Here is an 18,912-nt window from a genome sequence, read left to right on the forward strand (position 1 = left end):
CAGTCATGCATGACAATTGTCAACATAATTAGGTATCAATGGAAAGAAGAAGAGTTCCTCTTTCCTACCAATTAACATTGTGCTCTTCATAACTGGCAATTAAGAAATCGCAGCCCTCCAGAGTTGGATTACCTTTTTTGTATACGCTCTGTAGTGAAAACACTCATATACCTCATCCAAATCACTAAAAATTCTGAAACCCTCTACTCAGTGAAAGTAATTTCTCGTTGTTCTGATGTAAAAACCTGAAAATCATCCGGAGGTCTCCTTTTACTACCTCGTAATAAGTATTTGAACTAAGTGCACATCAACGTGGATCAGATAACCCGTACTGCCATAAACACTTGATATGACTGCAATAATATTCCATTTACATCACGTGGTTGTTTTACAGTTATTACCTCCGCCAAGGGAGGAGGTTATATTTTCATCGGCGTTTATTTGTTTGTTTGTTTGTTTATTGTTGTTGTTCTTGTTCTTGTTGTTTTTCACCTCCGGCAATGGATATGGTTACGTCTTCATCAGCGTCTTTCTGAGCAATTTGGAGATTTATTGTAATGTCGGATATCTTTCCTTTTATTTAATAAATGAAATCAAATCTTAACTGCTGATAAAGTATATGAAACGAAAATAAAACCCGTCCAGAAATATGGGTAAAATGTAAAATGTATGTTCTGAAAATACCCTTACTGGAAAGCAGATTTTATCATTTCTCCGAACCTTTCCAACAAATGAAACCGATATCAAATTGTATTCAAGTAGGTTCTTAATCTATTCATGCATGTGCCAGTTTATATAAAGTCATGTAAGGCCGGGAAATTTGGTTTCTTTTTCATCAATCATTGCGCAATTTTCATCGCGCATCCAAATATCTGCACCAGTAAGTACCGCTAATCTTTTAGCGGGGCAGCAAAAAGTAACAGTTGTATCATAAAGACATACTGTATCTCCTTAGAAAGTGACTGGTCATTATGCTCCCAAACATGAATTCTTTGTCTTCCTATCTGTGGGACAGCTTAAGCTTAAGACATGCTTCAAATAATAAATAGCGGCATCAAAGAAGGGATCCAAGGGAATAAAACTCTTGTTGCTGTATCTCTTGAACATTCTTGGTCTAAGTTGGTTATTTTGTATCGGTGTAAAGGAATAGGCAATCAGAGCCAGGTTTCATTGTGAGTTTGTCCACCTGTTACTCTCGCTTTCGCTCATGTACATGCACGTCTTCAGGAATAACAACTGACCTTAAATTCCTTCTCCGTGAGCGACAGAGTATTGAGCTCTTTGCAGAGTAGGAATGCCGTGAGGATGGGATCCTGGCTGGTCAAGCAGATATAGGCCTCACTGGACAGCGCCCTGTAGGCATTTATGATGGTCAGTGAGTGCATGAGCGGATCGAATTCCTTCCGGTTCAGGCAAGAGGTGCACTCGCAATACGGGTGATGCGGTTTCACGATCACCTCTCCTGTCGAATAAAGCGAAACAAAAATGTAAGACAATATTCGATTACGCTAAAGTTATACTTGAAGTAACTTTTACTCTAGCTAACGCTGTAGCCTTCACAATATCACTCCGAAAATGCTAAGGGTTTGTTGTTCTTTAGGCTTGTTGTATTTGCACAGTGATTGCGTCATATTTCCTAATCACAATGATTGATCCTCTTTCGTCATGACAAAGATGAAAACGCGTTCTTGTCGAAAATTCTTATTTGCCAAATTCATACACAGATACAATAATTTTAAGCGGAGTTTCAAATTTAAGAATATCTTTTTTTTAGAAAGGTTCTTATTCCCTTCATAAATCTAACAGTATTTTAGTGACATTACAATTATGTTACGGCTAACATCATCCCTCTCGTGGAAGGAGAGTACTTCTTGTTATACTGGGAAATGTAGATGCGTGGACTTTTTTTTTTACTCATGTATTCCACTTCTTCGACTTCGACTTCAAGAACTATCGTAGATCTTCTTATCGTAGTCTTCTTATCTGACAGCTGATTTCACTACGACGGCAAAAAAGAACATGATCATCATAAATTTTAAACGGATTGTCAGATTTTTCTCAAACTTCACTATTAAATGCATTCTGCTAACTATCAAACACGTTTGTTGCGGCACGGATTGTCGCCCCTAGACGGATTGTCGCCCCCGGCTCGGGGCGACAATCCGTGACGGAGTTGGCGGCACGGATTGTCGCCCCCGTCACGGATTGTCGTCTGGCGACAATCCGTGACGCTTGTGCAGTTCCCAGTTTTTGACCTCGAAGGCGACAATCCGTGATGGCAAAAAAAAATTGTTGCGACACGGATTGTCGCCCCGTCACGGATTGTCGCCCCGGGCTCGGGGTGGTTCCTCCGGTGTTAAGCTTTGGTGGGATGGGTATGACTGGTAAGTTATGCGTATGTGTGTGTGTGTGTGTGTGTGTGTGTGTGTTTGTTTGTGTGTGTTTGTTGTGACCTGCATGATATGTGCTGTTTATGATTTGTATAAGTGCGTACAATAAGTGACTTGGATATGAATTTCCGTATTGTTGTGTGTGTGTGTATGTGTGTGTGTTTGGAGTATAATTATGTAGAAACTGTGCATGTGTGGTGGTTGTATAGTGGTAGTGGTTCGTTTGTCTGTGTGTATACGTGTGCCTGTATGCGTACGTGTGTATGTGGTATATAGTGGCGTATGTGTATATCAAAGGTTTTGGATGGTGCGTGTTTGTGGGCGCAGTTTTGTGCCTGCATGAGTATCTGGGTGCTGTTCGTTATTCAGAAAGGTTCGCTATTCCGAAGGTTCGTTATTCCGAAGGGTCGTTAATCCGAAACACACAAATTCCCTATACCTAGAGGTTCGTTAATCCGAAAATGAAAAAGGGTTCGTTAATCGGAAAATTTGTGGCGTTATTCCGAAGGTTCTTTATTCCGAAGATTCGTTAATCCGAAAATGAAATTCGGAACAATGAACCTTTGGAATAACGAATCTTCGGAATAAAGAGCCTTCGGAATAACGAACCTTCGGAATAACGAGCTGTAACCGAGTATCTGAGGGGTTTGGTGTTCGTGGGCTACGTAGGCCCTACGTATGTGTGTTGTGTATGAGCGTTTGTGTGTCTACGTAAGGCCCCAGTCACATAATGCTCTGCGTCCGGCGTTACGTCCAAATAAGTCATCTTTTTTTTTTTTTTTTTCCTGCGGACACCCGGGGATCTCTTGCTGTCACCAGAGCATTTTTACAAAACATACGGGAAAAAAAATATGCGGGCGATACGGAGAGATGCGACCAAATGCGAATACTTACGTCCACTTGCGGATATTCTTACGAATTGGCACGTAATTTTGTTCTTTCAACTTGCATAAACTTCCGAATAGTTCGGAACACTTGCGGAGAGTTGCGACTATTTACGGAGAGTTGCGGATATTTTCGGATAGTTACAGATTGTTATAAATAATTATGTACAATATGACGATCCCTGCCAAGTCAATGTATTATGACAGCAAATTTATCACATATTGGACTGTCTTACATTGTACACGGGGAAAACTGAAAATGAATTTACGTACAAGTTGTGAAATGTTTTCGCATTTCTTTAATTTGCTTTACAGTAATGAAAGATGTATGAAATTTTAAAATTGAAGTTTGAATTTTATTTGTGCAGCTCAAATATGGATAAACATCATAAATGTAAAGACTACATAAAATAATTATACCACAAATAGAATACTATCAAGATCGATAAGTTAAACAGAGTAAGAAAATATTACTTACAGTCATGAAGTAGACAAACTGTGGTTACGCTGTCATTGTGCAGCGATATTCATGACTTCCTGGGTTATGTTAAAGGAGAGTGTTATAATAAAGCAATGCCTATTACATTTCCGAAAAAAACTCAAAACATTAAGACATTCGGACACCCCTCCGACACCCAAATACAATATTTAAAAAAAAATGTAATATCCATGAAGCGTAAAGTGGGTAAGACTATTTGGAAATACTAAATTCGTTCTCATTTTATATAGTTTATCGCTGTCCCACACCTTCCCGGCCAAAAAAGTGACCAAAAAAAAAAAAAAAATGCTGTCACCTCATCCCCAACCCAAAAATTGCCTTCCGAGTTTCGAAAAATATACATTCAAAGAGACAAGGAAAAAATGTTCATCATCAATGGTCAAGCGTTGCCATGCGCATATGGGTGCCACCTAAAATGACCATAAATCTTCTGCTGCAGGCGCTACTGTGGCAATGAAAATGCCTTCAGCGTGTATGAGCACGTGTTTAAAGAGTTCACACCAGCGTTGATCTAAAATAGTATGGGTGTGTCAATTTCAGCGGTGAGGCGGGCTAGACGAGAGAGAGACCGAGAGAAAATACATACGAGGGAGGTACCCTCCCAAAATGTTATCTGTCTTTGTTTATTTTTTTTTTACTGCAGTCATTTTCTTCCATCAGTCTTAACTACAAAGTCCATACCACTATTCTTTGTCCCAGAATAAGTTTTGCATGCTTTATGCATTAGCGAATAATTTCCACACGCCGTAAATAATTTGTCAATCGTTAGTTGATTTTAGCACAAACGAACTGCCATATGCACACCGCTAATACAAACAAACACCAACAAACACTCAACCAAATCCTCATAATGCAAATAAACCAACTCAACACTTTTTTGTGTATTTTTCCTTGCTATTCATTAATTTCATTCAAATCATTCATGAATAGACCCATTCTGGATGTAACATGAACAAAAAAGTTACAAATGGCAATTCGAAACACAAACAAATCCATTTGTCATTTTATACTACAAATAATCTCACTTCAGCATAGATAACTTGATTATAGACCAACCCTACGAACAATTTCTTAACGAGAAAGTTTTGACATGTAGGGCCCTACCAAACCTATATCCTTTGGATATATTGGTTTGGATCATGTAACACCTCCTTACTTATAAGGGCATATACATAAAAAAACACACAAATCCATTATACCAATCTAGAATTAAATCAGTCATAAAAAACCCGACCACCCCCCCCCCCCCCCCGAAACAAATCTAGGGCCTACATCTATCCTAAATATTAAATCCTACCAAAATCTGTCATACCATTTATAACTATCCTTCTTCAAATCCAATCCCCAACCCACCAACCCCTGATTGACCAAAGAATTAATCATCCCACACCCACATTCACCAACCCACATACACACACACACACACACACACACACACACACACACGAAGGCTCGTTATTCGGAAGGTTCGTTTTTTCCGAAGCTTCATTTATCCGAAACACACAATTCTCTGTACCTAGAGGTCCGTTGATCCAAAAATGAAATTCGGAATAACGAACCTTCAAATAAAGAACCTTCGGACTAAAGAGCCTTCAGAATAACGAACTTATGCAATGAGAAATTGTAACCCCCTTCCCACATACACACACACACCCGAACCGATACCACATTCCTTCCTGATGAAACGACTTCCCAATGTTGATAAATAAGACTAAAGGGCTTTTTACACTTGTGTTTCTTAACCCCGGACTTTCTCTGACCCAGGACTATCGTTAGTCCCGTACCAATTTTTTTCAGCTTTTTACACTCGCCAATTAGTCCCGTACTATCTCTTGTCCGGGGCTAAGGAGAAAACTGACCTTTTTACACTCGTATTTCTTAGCCCCGGACTTTCCAAACCACATGAATATTCATAATTACGGTGTGTACTGTACACGTACACGCACGCACCGGCAGCACTTGATTACCTCGTTTCTGATTGGTCAGTGAGGGTCGCACTTCGTCTCCGTCGCTTAGCCCAGGATTATTTTTTCGTTCTGTTTACACTCACTTGCTTGGCACCGCAATTGCGGTGCTAACCCCTGCTATTTTGCAGGGCCAGATAGTACCGTACTATCGGTGGGGCTAGCCCACTTTGGCAAAAACGAGTGTAAACAGAAAGTGGGCTAAGGATAGTCCCGTACCAACGGTGGGGCTAAGCCCCCCCCCCCCCCCCCCCTTAGCCCCACCGTTGGTCCGGGGCTAAGCAAAAATTTACAAGTGTAAAAAGCCCTATAGGACCGTACGCAGAAAAGCAGCATCCGCCCGCACGCAAGCACCACTCTGAATTCATAAACAAATCCGCCAAACCAACTCATCAAAGTCAAAGCTGCTTATAAAATCAATATCAATGTTTATGCCAGCAACAGCTTACTAGGTATCCCTACCCACGCGCAGCTAAAAAACACATACGCAAAAAACTGACATAATAAACACATTCTTCCATCATGCACACACACACACACACACACACACACATACGCACAAACGGACACTGAATTATCATGTGCGCGCGCACATCCACACTTCCTTGAAACCTCACCAGGACTTTTTACATGGCATGTTTGCATGGATGTAGCTATGTTAGTTATGTGTTAGTATTTCAATGACTATGTCCAGAACGATATTACCCAGCCGAATGTGCTTCGAGGGCGGGCGACAATCCGTGCTGCCAGCCCTCGTCACGGATTGTCGCCAGACGACAATCCGTGACGGGGGCGACAATCAGTGTCGCAAAACACGTTGGCATTCATTCATGGATTGGTGCGATCATGGACCTATTACACATGGACATTCATCATTTCGCTAATCAATACATTCCTATGTCTGTGTCAGAAGTGTCACAACAACATTCTAAACATTCTTCCCTGCTTTGATTGCATGATCTCCACCACCGGCAAACCAGAGCTGCAAAACACAACGCAGCTTTGGAAATTGTAACACAAATGTGCAGAAGAAAATAACTGTCTTAAATCAAGGAATATCCCTTTGTGCAGTTGTGTTATGTATCAGTATATCACGGCTGAGATTATCTTCATTAGCAAAATGTAGATACTTCTAGAGAGAAAGCTAACTATTTAGCTAATTGATTAAGATTTGCAACCTCATTTTCCATCGGGCTGATGTGAAAACGCCTTTCGGGCTGATGTGAATAAGAAATGAAATAGCGCGCTAATTCGCAATCGCGAAAAATATCTCTAACTTGGATTTTTATCGGGCTGATGTGAACACGCCTAGTGAGATGCGCATAGTCAGGATTACGGTGGCGGCGGATCTCGTATTTCAAAGTGGTTGGATTCGTTGAAAGTCCATTTTGTTAGTAGCTCCACGGTGCGAGTGCCGAGGGAATGAAAGACAAATTGAAATATTGATTAATCTGCCGGAGGTCTCAACCTGTCTGTTAACGCGATAGCAGTTAACTAGTAGGGTGCGATACATGGATCTCCGCAAGATCTATCAGGATATCTCATCCCATCTGATCCCATCAGGAAAACATTTTCGATAATAGGTTTAACCGAAACCTGGCTTTCCAATGATTTAAGTCTTCCTTTCACCCTCGACGGATATGATTTTGTAGTTAATAACAGGCAAATTAGGGCGGGTGGGGGCGTTGCTTTATATGTTTCACAAAAGTATGATTATATAGTTCGTGATGAGCTCAACTGTATGACTGAAGTTATTGAATCTCTTTTTATTGAAATTACAGTCCCTGGCAGTAGAAATATAATCATAGGCGTAATGTATAGACCACCCAGTGCGTATATGAAATCATTTTTGGAATATTTTGCGAATTTAATGAAGGATCCAGTTTTTATTCATAAAAAATGTCTCATAATGGGAGATTTTAATATAGATTTATTGAAACAAAATACAAGATTTTATGGAAATATTTCTATCTGCTTCTTTCTTACCTTTGATATCTAAGCCCACGCGTATAGTTAATGAATCCGCCTCCCTTATTGATAATATTTTTTCTAATATTCTGCCTTCTCCCGATTCCCTTATATTACTTTCAGATATTACAGATCACTTCCCCATTTCGACTAGTTTCTTTTTATTAAATGATATTATTGATAATAAATCTAGTTCTTTATTTAGACGAAGAATTACACATGAAAATGTAGCCAGTCTGGGTGCTAGTTTAGACAGGACAGGCTGGTCGTCTATTTTTGACTCAAATGATGTGAATTTGTCATTTGAATATTTTATGCATATTTTTACTCAACTCTTGGACATTCATATTCCAAAACGAAGAGAAAAGTCATCCAACTATAAAAAGGTACCCAGGTTACCTTGGATTTCTAAGTCACTTTTGCGTTCAATAAATAGAAAGAATAATTTATATTACAAATTTAAAATGAAACCTACTGAGCAATCAAAACTGAAATATACTAGTTATAAAAATACTTTGACGAAAATTATTCGCATTGAAAAGAAAAAAATATTATACTAAGCAGTTACAATCTTATAAGCATGATATGCAAAATACATGGAAAGTTTTAAAGCAAGCAATGAATATATCAAATAACAAGTCGAATATTACTAAAATTAGATCTGATGATAAAATTTATGAAGATCCTCATTATATTTGTAATATTCTAAATAATCATTTTTCTTCCATTGGGGAAAATCTTGCAAGCAAAATTCCATCTTCAAATAAACATTTTTCTGAATTTTTAGGTCCACCAAATTTAAACTCAATGTTTTTCAGTCCAACATATAGTCAGGAGATAATCAATATTGCTTCTGATTTTCGTTCAAAAAAAGGTGCGGGACACGATGACATCAGTAATTTTCTGCTGAAGGGGGTAATATCTTCAATTGCGGATCCTTTATCTCATATATTCAATTTATCTCTTTTTTATGGTATTGTTCCTGAAAGTATGAAAATAGCAAAAGTCATCCCTTTGTTTAAAAAAGGTGACAAATTAGATGTTAATAATTATAGACCAATTTCTTTGTTATGTACATTGTCCAAAATTCTTGAAAAAATTGTTTACAAAAGAAATCTTACTTTTTTGAGATTCAATAATATACTCTCAAATACTCAGTTTGGTTTTAGAGAAAAACATAGCACCTCATATGCATTATTGAGTTTTGTAGAAAAAGTAGCACATGCTATCGACAAATCTTCACATCTCATAGGTTTGTTCCTGGACTTCTCCAAGGCCTTCGACACCATTAATCATGATATTTTACTTAATAAATTGCAACATTACGGAGTCCGTGGGAAGGCCTTGGAGTGGTTCAGGAGCTACCTCTTGAACAGGAGGCAATATGTCTCTCTAAATGGTTGCAATTCACAAATGTTAAATGTTAAATGTGGGGTCCCACAGGGAAGTTTATTAGGTCCGTTTCTGTTTCTTATTTATATAAATGATTTCTGTAAATCATCAGACATTCTTTCTTTCATTCTCTTTGCGGATGATTCAAATTTGTTTTTTTTCCGCATAATAATCCTTTTACCCTAGTAAAGACATTACATTTTGAATTAGAAAAAGTTGCTCAATGGATAAAAGCTAATAAATTATCTCTCAATCTTCAAAAAACAAAATATATGCTTTTCAGCAACTCCATTGAGGCACTACTTGTTGATATCATTTTTGATGGCCCACCACTGGAAAATGTTTCTTATATCAAATTTCTGGAAATAACAGTTGATAATAAGCTTTCATGGAAATTTCATATTGATAGTATATGTCAGATTATTTCTCGAAACATCGGTATAATCAACAAGATTAAAGTTTGTCTTCCTTTGTCGTCCCTGCTTACATTATATTCATCCCTCATATTGCCTTATTTAAATTACGGTATTCTTGTATGGGGAAATACATATCAAACTCTTTTGGATAAATTACTTCTGCTACAAAAGAAGTCACTGCGTATTATATGTCACACTGCATATTTGTCTCATACTGATCCGTTATTTTTTGAAAATAAAATATTTAAAATTAAAGATTTGTATTTGTTTAATTTAGGACAATTTATGTATAGTTACAATAAAAATAATCTTCCATATATATTTGAATCAAGGTTTTCAAAAAATCAATCTGTTCATAATTATCCTACAAGGCAATCCAACGAATTTCATTTGCCATTTTTTAGGACTTTGCTGGCTCAGCAAACCTTCATCTTCGAGGGGCCAAAGTATTGGAACTCACTTCCCAACGACATAATAAAAGCACAAACTTTGAATTCTTTTAAGAACAAATTAAAATTCTTTCTGTTGAAATCTTATGATATACAACCAAATTAGGTTCGGTTTCATTCTCTCAATCAAGTCGTTTGTTTGTTTGTTTGTTTGTTTTTACAAGTATTAAGATATCACACAGAAATCATCTTTTAAGGAAAACAATCTGTCTAACATAAGTTTACCTCAGATATTTCTTTTATTGTACCAGTAACAGTGAGTCTATTCTCTTTCTCTTTTTTTTATATCCGTTCCTATGCATTCATACCGGCATATGCACCCAATCAATCGCAATTTCAAACCAGGGAGCGTTGTATTGTTTTGTTATTGCATTTTCATCATGAAGTACAGTATGCTTGTGTCCACGATGGCGTGTGTTGTACCATAGTCTCATTTCCCCCTTTTTTGTTCTTTTTCTTTTTTTTTCTTCTTCTTTTTTCCCCTTCCTAAGTTAATTTCATGTCAGTTGACATTGGTTTCTTTGACTTTGTGTACGTATTTTTTGAGGGTCCCATACCCTACAAGCTTTGCTTTTTAAGTGGGACCCTCCATTTTCATTCTAATCTTTGTATTAGGTATATACCTTAGAAACGTAATTCTCGCTATCGCCAATGACGTAAAAAGTACCCGGATGTGGCTTTCTCGTCAAGATTTAGTTCACTTGGTAGCAAGGGCACTTCCGGCGCGGGGCATAATTTGCACAACGCTAGCGTGCGCGTACGTGTACCTTACCTATAGCGCAGCGCCGACCACGGATACTAGTACAGTAGGCCGCTGTACTGCCCGAGCCAGCGAGTGGCCAGGCCTGTCATGCATACTCGTACACTGTAGTCCCCGCCGCCGCCGGCGGCCGGCCTTTCTTGCTAGCATGCACCACTCACTGCACGCAGCGCATAAGCTAACACATACCGGTACGGCGTACATCACAGATCAGTCATCTCTGCATACGCTGAAAATATGCTGGAAAATATTCACCCACCTGGATATACAGTATATCGTCATGGAATGCCCATCTTTTTTCTTTATTTGTTCTCTGTCGAAATGTCGCGAACACAATCGGGAACGAACAGTGATCTCGAACTTATCCTGTCTCCAAAGCAATTTCTTCCAAGTAAGTACACGTACGTACAATGTACGTAGGCACTGTACTAGGTCTACTACTAGTACCTAGTGCTACTACCACTACTAGTAAGTCGCGCGTGCACGTACTGCGCTGTGGAGTCACCCGCAAACTTCACCCACGCTGCCACGTCACGTCTCGCATGCCAGTAAGGGTCCTATTTCTGCAGATTTTTTTCATTTATTGTCGTGCGAACAACACATGGCAGCTTCGCAGCAACAACCAATAGTTGTAGTAACAGCAATTTCTTAAGAATGGAGAAATTTCAAATCATATTAAAGCTGTAATTCAAGTCGAGAAAACCGGAAGTACACGTAGAATACAGTCGGTTGTGTGTGTAAATCGCATAAGTCACGTATCACGCGCGTACGAACGGAAGTGATTTTGCTACCGGACTATCCCATAATGCACCGTAAATGACGCTTAAATCAACATCCGGGTACTTTTTACGTCATTGGCGATAGCGAGAATTCTGTTGTTACTCGTGACCACTTGTACGTTTTCTTTGAAATTGTTATAAATTTGTTCTGTAAATGTATTGTATATATTTTTTTTCTGTTTATTCAATGGAAATGGAAATAAAATTGAATTGAATTGAATTGAATTGAATTGAATTGGCCCATTTACGCTTACACAAAAGTAAAGCCCCCCCCCCCCCGCGTCGCCATGTTACCAAGCACATTCTGCGGGGACTTAAAGGTTTTATGACATAAAAATGCATGTTGGTTCGTGTTGATTCATGATACCCTGAACATTACTTCTGTGGTAAAACGAATATCTAGAAACAATCCATTTATATTTTTAGATATTTTTTTTCTATTTTTCTTCAGATTACTTGGATACGCCCCCCAAAAATCCTTCCAAACCAAGATTCTGTTGTGACCTCATCTGTCAATCATTGCTGGAGTGCTAATATGATAAACACAAGACATTGGAATGCACCGGAGCTTAAAGGCAGAATTTACCATTTGCAGAAGAAAAAAAAACAGCATTAGTGCTTTAAAATGGTTATAAAATGTGAGTTAGGGATAGAAACAACCACTGTAAAAATGTTGAATCCGTATAATCGATGTTAAGTGTTGTTAAATTCACAAAATGTTAACAATAGTTATAATATAAAATGTTTCCAGATTAAACTGTCTACAGTTACGGTTTAATGAGAAAAGTACTAATATCTCCATATATTTTAGGCTTTATTGCAAACATTTCATATGGTAGGATATGTTGTGTGATTGAGCAGACCTACACATATGCATCAAATATGATATCTTGAACATTTTTTTTTTTAATCACTGCCCCAAAGGTAAACAGGACTTTTAACTTGCATGTTCTGTCACCATATCTTTTGTTAGTCACATCGATATCACAGAAACATGCAAGTTATGCTGAGTCGAGGGGAAAGTGCATTCCAGTGTCTTTTGTTAATCATATTGTACTTTAGCAATGATTAATAGATGAGGTCACAACCAGAATCTTGGTTTGGAAGGTTTTTCTTTTCGTGGGCGTATCCAAGAAATCTGAAGAAAAATAGAAGAGAAATTATTTGAAAATATAATTATGGTGTGTTTCTAGATGTATTTCACCACAAAAATGATGTTGAAGGTATCATGAATCAACACAAATCAGCATGCATTTCTACATTTTCCAGCAGAGACTGTGACCAAGAATACGTGATATCGTGAGCTCTTCACATATTATAAATGGGCGTTTTGCCTGGTAAGATGGCGGCGCTATGGATTCAAAGCGATCGGCCTATTACATGTCCTGATACTTCCTGTAGAAGTAGGCCTACGTGGGTGCGATACATGTACCTCTATCCAAGAACAGCCGCAGTATCTCCACCTCGTTACACCTTGCCGCCATCATGATAGGGGTGACGTCGCGCTCAAACTTCGACCGGAAATTCCGGTCGTAGAAGCTGGTGTGTTGGCCGAGCACCTGCGCCACGTGGTCTTTCTCATGGTTGAAGCCGGAATGCTGAAGGAGGATCTGTGGTCAATGCATATTCAATTTTTTTGTAATTTGTGTATGAAGAGTTTGATGGCAAAACAAATTAACTCTTCCCTTGCCAATTTGAGATTCATGCAATTAAACCTGCTAAAATCAAACAAAAAATAGAAAATATGGGAGTGTTCTTTGTCAATAATTCACAGAAAATTCCTCTCTATGCAAGGGGTGGGGTATCAGTGGAAAGGTTTCATCTGATAATGGATTTACTTAAAATATTTACAGATGACCAGCGCTTTACCCGTTTTGCGATGAAACTCCTTTTTTTGTCCTGCTTTTTGTTTGTTTATTTCCATCTGAGAAGATGACTGGATAGCCCATATTCAGCTACGCTAAGCTGGTCTTCCATGGGGTCAAGTTGGACGTGAGGCGGTACCACTTCACCGGGTTGAACACCCTACTCTTTGCAATAAATGAAAGAAGGGGGATCTTTTACGTGCATGAGTTGTGACTCTCTCACACACGGGACCTCCATTTTATGTCATGTCCGAGGGACAGAGTAGTTTTGCCTCTTGCTAGAGGGGACGGTATGATTACATACAACATTGCTCAGTCCAGACTCGGGTTCGAACCTGGGTCGCTTGGGGCGGAGACAGACGCGCTACCGACTGAGCTTTGATTTAGAAAAAAAAATATATATATGAATGATAATGTAGAATCTTCGCGACACCAACACGCGCAAACGATTTCAAAGCAAATCTAGACTTTTCCCCACATTTCTACGTTTATGATAACAGCAAAAAGAGCAATCCGTCCAGCTAATTATTGATTTTGATATTTTCTTTTCTATTACAGTGGCAGAGTAATTCCCTGCAGTAACCTGTCTTTATTTAAACCCATAGTGTAAAGATTGCTTCTGAAATTATTATCCTAACCTCATCAGAAGGCACGTCTGTATTGTACAGTACTGATATTGTATATATACAAATAATGTGAAGAAAAAAAAATCAAAATGAAGCGGTTTAATTCATAAACTCTTTTAGATGAAATGATCAAACGTTTGCATAGTTTGCTGATAGGAAGCTTTAGATTTTCGCGACGGGGACGTTCATAGGAAAAAAAAAAAACCCTATTCTGAGCATGCGCAGAAGCGCGCGTCAAGTCGATCTATTTTTAGCTTGCGTCGTCTGACTTTTTCACTGCGCTTTCTGGGCTATACGTCTGCTCAGTTCACGACGTAGAGAGCTAATTCATGCACCGATGATATGGGGGTGCCAAATTATTTTTTATACGTTGCGTTCCAGCGTAATCTTAAAAGCTATTTTTTCAGCACGACGCAGGAGAGACTGAGGAGAACGTCCAGCTCAAGCGTAGTCTCAAGCGTGCGCACAGGAAATCTAAAGCTCCCTAATCTCTTCAGCTGTTGAATCTTCTCAAATTTGTTGCCAATTCAACAAGAACAACTTACATAGTGTTAATGGAACTATTATGCGACACATTTTGCTCTGCTCTAGATGGAACACATGTTTTATGTGAATGCTCGGATGTTTATGTTTTAACACTAGACAGGTCGGGACTTCAATTTACAAGCTTCATGCTTCCAAGAAGCCTTAGTGTATTTCCGAACCTCGCCTCTTCCCTCAGTCCATTACATTCACAATAGCCGTTTCAGCACTTTCAAAAGTTCACATTTCAATTTTTAAATCTGTAATCTACATAACACTCTTTGAGTTCATACTCCTCAAGATTATTTGATAGTGCCTGACAACATGCTGCATCAATTAATTCAATTGTAAAATAATGGTAATTTTGTGATTACAAGTTTATTGACAATTTTCCCCCAGCGATGCAGTTTAAATGGTCAAATTTGAGGATGTGATAAATGTCAGCTTAACAAAATATTTTGTTACCTCCGTGATATTGAGGTAGCCCTTGGTGATTGCTAGCATGAGACTCTCGTTGACGGAGTGCTTCTCGAGAATGTGGTCGTGCTCCTCGATGAAGAAGCGAACGATGTCTAGATGCTCGTTTTCGGTGGCGATCTCAAGGGCTGTGCGGTCTTTGGTGTCGGTGACCCGGAGCAGTTTCTCGGCCTTCGCTTCCTCGACTTCGAGTGCCGACCTGGTGTGGGCGAGGTTGCCCATGCTGACGGCGTTAAGAAACTCGGCCTCCTCGTCAGTGACGCTGCCAGCCACGGACCGGTTGCGGAGAAGGCTCTTCTTAATCGGCATTGTGAGTACCGAGTATTCGAGACCACTTCCGGATAGATTTCTTAGAATCTCGTAATTTCCCCCTTCTCTATGGATGATAACTAGGCACAAGAAGAAAATCATGCATATTAACACTTCATTGTCATGATATCCTAATGTGGTCAATTTGTATCATGGTCAATTAGTGAATAAGGTATCTTCAAATTATTCCAGTTTTTATCAATGATACAGACTTTCTCCCACTTCGGTGACAAGCAACCATACACGCATACACAAACACACACACACACACACACACACACACACATCATCATCATCATCATCATCATCATCACCACCACTCAAACAGCTTTACACAAACACACACTATCACACACATCTTTCCCATACACATTATGACAACACAACTTACACCTTTATAGGTTAACAAATGCACATTTTCCGTCCTCTAGTATTTAGATGTATTTGTATTTCTATTTGTTTTTAATTCATTAACAGGTCAAGTCACACTCGTGAAGGATGTATCTGGATAGTTCCGTTGGCATAATTGTTGCTGTTTTTTATTGATCAAACCTTTTTCGCAGAATGGCTGTCGATGAATCTAGTTAGCCGTATTGAAGTATTATAATCCAATAGATAAATGTCTGTCTTGTTTTAGCTAGTACTTTCATGCTATGTGTTTTAACTTTTGCTTCTTAGGTTCTTCGAAGAAATTAGAAATATAGAGACAGTCATTGTCGACATCTTACAACGAAGAAACATTCAAGAATGAAAATAGAATATTTATTGATGACCATTAATGTAATATTAGAAGCTTTAGTGTCGGTAGAAGTTTGGTGGTATGGAAGGCTATAGATGGTGCGCAACATGCTAGAATTCTTTCTTGGGTATGTGACCTTAAAAGGAACCTGCCCATTCCCTTTGACGTTTCGGCAAGCACCGAGCCACATGTATACAAGAGAAAGAATACGTGGTGAACCTTTCAGCCTTCTACATACTGTTTCACCCAAAATTTATGAAAAATAAATGCAATTTCAGACACTTGACATTCCAGTATTCAGGAAAGTTTGACATTTTATTTTGATTGTAGCAACACAAATGAAATAACATTTCTCAAACATTACCCATACTAACGGGGAATATTTCTTTTTTCGATTATGAAAAATAAGAGCTGTGCTTCCAGTGCAGGATATTAAAATCACATGATTATAATATAATATTGATATATTGATATATACATATTATGTATTTATTAATATATATGTACAACTACATATACACGACCATGGATACACTTTTTCACTTCATTGTTTTTTTTTTTCTCTATGTACCAGTGTCTATCAGAGTGAAGCATCCTGAATATGGCAAAATCTTAAGGAATTGTGTTATTGTGTCTCAGTCTGGCATCTTATTTTTTTTTATTATATTGGCTTAGCTAGTTTTTAAACTCCTCTTATCTTGTAATAAAGTTACATATAATATATACATATGTATACATATGCTTGGTCGACTACTGAAATACATAACTTAAACAGTCTTACCGAGCGTTGAACAAGGTTTTGTTAGCTCAATGTTTTAATTGTGTGTCAGTATGTTCAAATGAATAAATAAACAAAAAAGAGATACACATAGGCTTATCGATTACGTGTTCACATTTGGGTATAAGTGAATTTCATTTTCCATCTCTTGATTGATTATCAGAGTTTGTTTAAAACCTACAACCATGTCCCTTATAAAGAAAATTATTTCAGTTCGTTGGAAGGGTCGTAAACCCCTTATTCATAATGTGGTTTGTTATTCCGAAGGAATGAGTTTCGATTGTACGCATGTTCTTTTCATTTACGGATTCACGAATCTTCCGAATAGCAAACCTCATTCAATTTTCGGATTAAAGGAAATTCGTGTAAAGCCATAAATATATAAATGTATAAATAAATGACGAACCTTGCTTTAATTTAGGATGAACAATTAATATGTAAGTATAAAGAATTTGTATATATCGGAATATTCTAATTCCGGATCAACGAACCTTCGGAATAATGAACTTCATCACCAGGTAATTATCTTCCCGAGCTAATATGATTGGTTTATCTGACTCTCACGACATCACAGCGAGAGCACGAATAAAAATCTGGTCTACATGCATACATGCATACTAAATATGAGTGTACTCTCGACGAGGGAGACTGCATTTGCTATTCTGCAGGTCTTTTTGACACATAATATCAAGTAATAACTCAGGGGAACAAGTTCTTCTCTATTTTGCATGTATGTCAGCTAGGACACACTTTTCAAATTTGGTTTCAATGCACCATATAGCAAACATATCAAAGCTTCGACAACTCGTAACCAATCTAAGGTATGAATAGTGATGGAGAAGTCATTTGATACTATCATAATCAGGGCTAACATAACAATATGTCACCAAGCCACTCATGTACCAATGAAGAAATCACTCGTGAACTATATCACCATTGAAAGTTAACGTGAAAGTGTATCACAAAATCAACTTACCGAGACTTGCCTATAAGCTGTTCTTCTCTACGGTAACAAAACTAAGCTTTGAACTCTTCTTCCGAATGCAACAGCGAATCACTCCTCTGATGTTGCTTGAGATCTCAATAAAGTGTAGTATGACGTATATTTACATTTCGGGAATATGGCGGCTGCCGCTCTTCCGATTGATCTATACGTATACCGTCTAGCACCGAGGTTGTCAGTTACACAGAATGTATCGCCCTAGGTATGTCGCAGAAATACCAACATGATGTTTCAAGGTAATTGGTGGAACACAGTGGACGTAAACTGCCAGCAAGTCCGTATATGATTACGCTTTTGATAGTTAATTGCGTGACGTGACGGTTGTCGCATGCCAGGAACCTATAAAGAGGGTAACCCGGACTGAATGCGTGTAGGAATTCTGACATTGAATACTTTCGAAATTTTCATGGCCACAAGAACAGGAACCATTGGTTTGAACTTATACATGTACCTCCTTCTTCGAGACAAACGACTTCATTACTTTTCCACCTTTATACACACAAGACATTCTGCATACTTACATGTATGGGTTTTTTAAAGATTTCTTTTTATTCATATCTATGTATCGATATGCACAATATAAGCCAAAATGTAAGCTGCGTACTAAGCGATGTTGTTGGGGTACTTTGCAGGAATGCACGTGTAAGAAATATAACAAGGGGAAAACGAATTCATCAGGTATTGCAATATCCACATTTCTAGATTTAAAGCAATTACAAGTTTGACATTTCTACTGATTACGCTGTCCATCTTTCTCACGTATATCCTGAATATAATCATAACGGGCTCGACATTAACTTTTTTTTTCTCTCTTGTAACTCCTTCAGGCCACTATTTAGAAACTTAAAATTGACATTTTAGAGGCCCGAAAATTGATTGATTGATTGATTGATTGATTTGTACTTAATTCAACTTTGAATTCACAAACATATGAATCAAAATAACGCAGGCAATGGCGAGTAAGTTACAATGATAATTTCAATTATTACTCAACAATAATATTTTGTCCGTTTGTTCAGTACAAATATGATTGAAATAATAGTACCTGTACTAATGACATCACTTGCAACACGATAGTATCGCAGTCAATAG

At 38.1% G+C, this 18,912-nt stretch overlaps 1 pseudogene; it reads right to left on the reverse strand.

Moving 5' to 3' along the window:
- Positions 1–15,300, reverse strand: part of LOC139720658 (short transient receptor potential channel 7-like) — a 33,459-nt pseudogene extending 18,159 nt beyond the window's left edge.
- Between the last annotated feature and the right edge of the window lie 3,612 nt (positions 15,301–18,912).

The sequence above is a fragment of the Diadema antillarum genome, unplaced genomic scaffold (assembly GCF_040938485.1).
Source record: "Diadema antillarum isolate AM-2024a unplaced genomic scaffold, OU_Dant_1.0 scf00000131, whole genome shotgun sequence".
In the NCBI taxonomy this organism is placed as follows: domain Eukaryota; kingdom Metazoa; phylum Echinodermata; class Echinoidea; order Diadematoida; family Diadematidae; genus Diadema; species Diadema antillarum.